At 31.7% G+C, this 7,348-nt stretch overlaps 1 long non-coding RNA gene across 1 annotated transcript; it reads left to right on the top strand.

Moving 5' to 3' along the window:
* Positions 1-5,375: 5,375 nt before the first annotated feature.
* Positions 5,376-6,558, top strand: LOC142242891 (uncharacterized). Its single transcript, XR_012724233.1, has 3 exons — positions 5,376-5,675; positions 5,736-6,107; positions 6,273-6,558. It is a non-coding gene; the product is annotated as an uncharacterized LOC142242891 (long non-coding RNA).
* Positions 6,559-7,348: the final 790 nt, after the last annotated feature.

The following is a 7,348-nucleotide window of genomic DNA, read 5'->3' as shown; positions in this document are numbered from 1 at the left end:
TTTAAAAATTTCCCATCTGTTGTTTGTTTGCAATTCTAAGATTTGACTTCCAGAAATATTTTATTTGACATATACTACAATAGATTTAATAAAATCTTTCAACATTTTAATTGTAATTTTTGAAAAGCCACATGTATAAAAACCACTTTTTAAATTCGCAAATATGTTTTTCTTGAGGTACGTGCGTATTAATGAAAAATTTGTTGCAAATTGACAACCAAATTAGCTGATTTTTCATTCAACTTGAAGAAAACACTTGTAGCTTTCGATACCGTTACAGTTTTATGAACAAAAACAACGCTGACAGTGAGTCTCAAAACACAAAAAGTTGCTCACAGGCAACTTTAGGGTCGAAAGGGTTAAGAAGAGTATTCAAAATTTATTTCACAATTAGAATATTTAATATTAAAATTTTGCTTGTAACATAATATTGACTCATAATTTCAATCATCAAGAATGCAATGGATTTGAATATTAAAAGTAATTTTCTTCATTTTTTCTTTAATATTAATATTAATTCTCAATTTATTTATTTAAATTTTTATATTTTTTTTATATTTAAAATTTAATTATTGTGTATACTTATTATTTATAACCCTGCACTGTAATTATAAGATTTTAATCTTGTTGTGTAGGTACTCAATAAAATGAAATGAAATCGGTTCTTTTTGTATTTTTTCTCACACTTTGAAAGAGTTTATAGGCCAAATAGCGCTTATTTTCGTAAGACAATTTGGTTACACTTCAAGCATCAAGTTTTCAGAACAAGCTCATATAGCTCTTTAAGTAATTGAGGTAGGCTCTCAAAATGACAATTTTTGTTCTACATGCTGTTAGTACTAGAAAAAAAAAACAAGTATATACGGCCGTAAGTTCGGCCAGGCCGAAGCTTATGTACCCTCCATCATGGATTGCGTAGAAACTTGTTCTAAACACTGCCATCCACAATCGAATTACTTAAGTTGCGGTAACGCTTGCCGATGGCAAGGTATCTTAAAACCTCCTAACACCAACTTCTAAATTGTATGTAATTCCATACGTGGTATATATTAAATCAAAAAAGATCGATTCAATACGTATATAATTCAGTTTGACAAAGTAGACATAAAATTTTGACAAAATTTTCTACAGAAATAAAATTTTAACAAAATTTTCTATAGAAATAAAATTTTCACAAAATTTTTTATAGAAATAAGAATTTTGACAAAATATTCCATACAAAGAAAATTTTGACAAAAATTTCTACAGAAATAAAATTTTGGTAGATTATTTTTGGCTCTAGTGGCAACCATGATTATGAACCGATATGGACCAATTTTTGTGTGATTGGACCAATTTTGGTATGGTTGTTAGCGACCATATACTAACACCACGTTCCTAATTTGAACCGGATCGGATGAATTTTGCTCCTCCAAGAGGCTCCGGAGGTCAAATCTGGAAAACGTTTTATATGGGGGCTATATATAATTATGGACCGATATGGACCAATTCTGGCACGGTTGTTAAAGATCATATACTAACACCATGTTCATAATTACAACCGGCTTGGATGAAATTTGCTTCTCTTGGAGACTTCGCAAGCCAAATGTGGGGATCGGTTTATATGGGGGCTACATATAATTATGGACCGATGTGGACCAATTTTTGCATGATTGTTAGAGACCATATACCAACACCATGTACCAAATTTCAGCCGGATTGGATGAAATTTGCTTCTCGTTTAGGCTCCGCAAGCCAAATCTGGGGATCGGTTTATATGGGGGTTATATATAATTATGGACCGATGTGGACCAATTTTTGCATGACTGTTAGAGACCATATACCAACACCATGTACCAAATTTCAGCCGGATCGGATGAAATTTGCTTCTCTTTTAGGCTCCGCAAGCCAAATCTGGGGATCGGTTTATATGGGGGCTATATATAATTAAGGACCGATATGGACCAATTTTTGCATGGTTGTTAGAGACCATATACCAACACCATGTACCAAATTTCAGCCGGATTGGATGAAATTTGCTTCTCTTTTAGGCTCCGCAAGCCAAATCTGGGGATCGGTTTAAATGGGGGCTATATATTATTATGGACCGATGTGGACCAATTTTTGCATGGTTTTTAGAGACTATATACCAACACTATGTACCAAATTTCAGCCGGATCGGATGAAATATGCTTCTGTTATAGGCTCCACAAGCCAAATCTGAGGGTCCCTTTATATGTGGGCTATACGTAAAAGTGGACCGATATGGCCCATTTTCAATACCATCCGACCTACATCGATAGCAACTACTTGTGCCAAGTTTCAAGCAGATAGCTTGTTTCGTTCGGAAGTTAGCGTGATTTCAACAGACGGACGGACGGGCGGACGGACATGCTTAGATCGACTCAGAATTTCACCACGACCCAGAATATATATACTTTATGGGGTCTTAGAGCAATATTTCGATGTGTTACAAACGGAATGACAAAGTTAATATACCCCCATCCTATGATGGAGGGTGTAAAAAAAACAGAAGTGAAACTAAAGTTTTTAACATTAGGTTTATTTCGGTAGTGAAAGGGTTAAAGTCTTAATTGAGTTTTAAAAAATACTCTACTAAATATTTGATTGATTCAACTCCAGGCATATCATAGATAACATGTCATTGAGCTTAACATGGAATCGGGCAGCACTCAGTGATAAGAGAGAAGTTCACCAATGTGGTATCACAATGGACTGAATAGTCTACGTGAGCCTGATACATCGGGCTGACACCTAACCTAACCTAACCTAACCTAGATAACATCATACTATAAGCCGTTATAAGGCCTATATTTCTGTAAACATAATCCACTGCTCTACAACAGTTCGTTCGTATAAACATGACATACCTAAAGAAATACGACCACTAAATTATCATCTGTTCTTATTCTTTTATATTCTACTTTAAAGCTCTCAATTCAATGACAATTGTGAGATTAAAAACAAACTAATGCACAATTGCACGATGTCAGTGCAGTTGTAGTGGTAAACGTCCTCTCTATGTGAACCTAGTAAATAAGCGGACGGTAATGAATGTACCACTTGATTCCCGAACAAATCAGTGAACTACTATTTTAAGCAGCTGTGAAATATTTTGAAATTTTATAATTGAAATCGTCCGTCACAATGGTTTAACTTTATTTTAAATAGAAATTCTGGCGTAGGGATTTATCGTATAAGGCCCTGGAAAAATGCTTATCCAAATGAATACATAAAAAATTTGTTACACATATTTGAAAATAATACCTACGGAGAATACGATAAGGCATTTGATAGATACTCATTTTCCCCGAAAGATTACAGGCCAGGAAAGAAGAATATAGCAATTTAGAAGAAAAGAATATAGCAAATTTAGAAAATGGTTGGTAACTTATTGAGGAATAGACAAAACTTTGCTTCAAAAATTTGTTTCATTAAATTTAGGACACAAATTTTGTAAATTTTCGTCCCTCCGTTAAAGTCGCATGTCTTTGAACTAAGGCTAATTTTCCTTAAAATAAAGAAACACATTTTTGATTTAAAGAAATTGTCCTTAAATTAACTGAAATATGGAAACTTTAGATTTAAGATAAAAACGATTCAAAATAGGCCAAGACTTATTTTGAGGATTTAGCGTCTTTGGTTTAAAGTTTTTTTGGAATTAAGAAAACATTTTTGTACTTTTTTTGTACTTAGTATCCGTTATAATTTGGATTTTTAAACTGGCATTTGTTTGTACGTGAGTACATTTATTAATAAACCGCGAAAAGTGAATGAAAATTTGATAAATGAAATCTGTATCCTAATTTTAATTTTATTGGTCCTAGATTTAAAACCGGAAATGTCGCTAAAAAATTTCTTTATTTTAAAGAAGCCGCATCTTTGGCTCGGAATCAATACCAAAATCTTTAAGGGAAGGTCAAAATCTTTGGATCCAATTATACTTTTTTTGAGTCTATAAATGACTTTCTTCAAAAGCAAATAAACTAAACCGAATTTATGAGAAGCGTTGTAATGATTGTTCCCAATTTTTAATTTCTTTTAGAGAATATGTTTTAGCCTGAAAAGAAAACTTTGTTTGTGCAAAATTTCGTTCCTCCGGAATATCAAATTGGATCTAATTGGATCTGTTCATATATTGGTTCAGACATAATTAGATATGCACAGATATGCTATATATGGTGCTAGATCTGGTTAGATATAATTGCAGATCTCATCATGTATAGTATAATATCTAATTATATCTGGCATATCTAATAATATATGCTTGGATAGGACCATATATAGCACTATATCTAATAAGATATGGTAGATATAACATCATATCTGACTATATATGGGGTTAAATACGGTCCAAAATATAATAAAAATCATGAACAAGTTAAAAAGATTTTTGAAACACACGTCTAAAAAACTATTCGAGATATATACACAAAGTTACAGATGGAAAAAAAACTTTTGTTTATTTAACGAACTTACATAATACATCTTAAAGTATTTGGCAGTTTATAAACATGTTTTTCGAGTTTCAGAACATGGTTGAGCTCCTTCACTTCAGATGGTTTAACAATCTAAAACAGTCAGTTTTGGAAATGGATATAATGAACAACGCCAGTTTTTAAATGTTTTATCGCGTACTGCTGGTTGACGTCAAAAAGAGTAATAAAAATAAATTGTTGAAAATTCGCAAAGAAACGCCTTTTTTATTAATTGTACTGTATAGATATTAGTTTTGGTATTTTTATATAAAATATAGATATTTGTATCCATTTGACGCCTCGAGTAGTAAGAAAAATGTGGGTTTCATCAAAACACTCATTTAGTATTTGTCGTTCCCATGCGTTTGGAGTTTAATTAACCTTTCATCCAAAGCATTATTTAGTATCCTAAGTAGATTACAAAATGAATTTTTATTTTGAAATATACTCATATAAAAAGACTGCTGTAGGAAACATTGACTGCTGATTTTTTTGGTAAACAAAAAAGTGCTGTTTTCGCAGTTTTTCTGCGAAAGTACAATCTGTTAGTTTGGCATAACAGACATACTGCCCAAAAGTTAGTAGTTTGTTTAAATAATAGAACTTCAAACATTAAAAAACATTTAGTATATTTTGATTATGCAATAACATTTCTGAACAAGTCGCCCTTTTTAATATATGTCCCACTCGGAGATAGTAATTTACATTTTATTTAAAACATTTTTAATCGCGGGAAACGTTTCCTTCAAAGTAAACGTTGCCCCGATCACAAAAAAGTAGTACCTTAAGAATGGGGGCTTAAATACCTTCTTGGTTTTCTAAGCAAGAAGGTGACGCAGGCACCGAAGTGAAATGAGTCTCATTAGTCAAGATGATTTTAAAATTTATATAGTAAATTTAATTTAAAATTTCAAACAACAAAGTTTCTTCTTGTTTCATCTATCATACGTTCTAATAAATGGGTTCTATACATTATAAAAGTGCTTCATGTTTTTAGTGTCAACGATCCATTAGTTTTAACAACAACCTCAATGTTGTTGTTAAAACTATGTCAAATGTCAACGCCGTCAGGGGCATCACTTCTAAACAAATTTAACGCAAGACTAGCTGAGAAAATTAAGAAATTTAATATAATTGTTTTAAATGTGTTCCTTTGATAACGTGTATATCGTTTCCTTTATTGCGGAGATTATGTAGGTAAGTAGATTGTATTTGTTATGTTAGTAGTCATTTTCATATTGTTTTACTATTTTCTAGATTTGGAAAAAAAGGAAACCTCAGTGGTGTACTGGTTAACATGCCCGCCTTGCATTCAAAAGGTCACGGGTTCAATCCCAGTTCCGACCAATACCAAAAATTTTTTCGGCGGTGGATTATCTCCTCGCAGTAATGTTGGTGACATTTCTGCTTCAAAGATTCTCTAAGTTGTTTCAGCGCAACGTGAAATGCCGATAGGACTCGATTATAACAAGGAGGACCCATGTTATTGAGCTAATTATTGAATCGAGCAGCAGTCAGTGATAAATGAGATGTTGATCACTGTGATGTCATGATGGTCTGAATAGTATGTATGAGCCTAAAATAACAGCCTATCGCTATACCTAACCTAATCCCGAATACACTTTAAATGTGAGTATTAAAAGCAACATAAAATTATATGGAAATTTTTATTGCAACTTAAAGAAGAATGATCCAAAACAATACTAATACTTGCTTACATAGTTCAATATATTCCCATATTTGTTTATTCCTATATTTGTTTAATAATTGTTTTTTAACTTAATTTCATTGCAGATTGCCTTAACGCTGTAATACTTTAGTCGCGTGTCTAAGTCCAAAGCAGAAGAAACAAACGAAAAAACCCTTGGACAACACTATAACTCAACTGTCAATACTCTTAAATAGCTTTGATGGATCAATTTAAATTAAACATATTTATTATGCACATACTACACTATAACTCAACTGTCAATACTCTTAAATAGCTTTGATGGATCAATTTAAATTAAACATATTTATTATGCACATACTTTTTGTCTGTATTATTAAATAAAACAATTAATCTCATTTTATATACAAACTATGGGCTTTTATGCGTTGAAAGATCTCGAAAGATACAATTGTATCAAATAATATACAATTATATCAAATTAGATCTGATTTGATGTGTCTCATTTTTGAGATCTGATCAGATCCAATTTCATAGTATTTAGATCTGACCAGATATAACCATTTTTCGGATCTGTTCAGATCTGACCATATCTTGGCTCAGATCTAACCATATCAAATCAGATCCCCCAATTTTTACACGGGTTGTTTGATCATATTGTTTCACACATATTCCACATTCATTCATATTACTAATTTTGAATTTGCTAGATTTAACTTTAAATGAATTAACACAAATATATTAATTATCTGGATTTATTTAAGTAAGCTTAGGTAAATTAAACCTAACAAAATTGTCAATAGACTTGTCTAATAACTTAAATTCTTTCTACGAAATGTCATTTACACAAACTTGAATTTTCCTAATTAAATTATTACACTATATTTCCCATAAGATATATGAAAAGATTTTTATAGAATTCTTAATTACACTCTATACTGGTCACATGCGAATAACTGACAATATTTGAGGGAAAATTAGTCACAATATTGGAATGTTAGTGTGTCCAGACAATGTCGAAATGTCATTTAATGGTCTCTTATGGAATTGTGGCTTTAGTTAACATCCTATAACAATTAACAAAAGAAATTTTTAATGAACATTAGTGTGAAGAATTTAATGGGAATTGCAAAAACGGAAATGGAAAATACGAATACCATGTCTTTGAATGGATGGATGTGGTTTTATGTATGCATGCATC

Source organism: Haematobia irritans, chromosome 1 (assembly GCF_050003625.1).
Source record: "Haematobia irritans isolate KBUSLIRL chromosome 1, ASM5000362v1, whole genome shotgun sequence".
Taxonomy (NCBI): domain Eukaryota; kingdom Metazoa; phylum Arthropoda; class Insecta; order Diptera; family Muscidae; genus Haematobia; species Haematobia irritans.
This window is presented reverse-complemented; position numbering and strand designations above follow the sequence as displayed.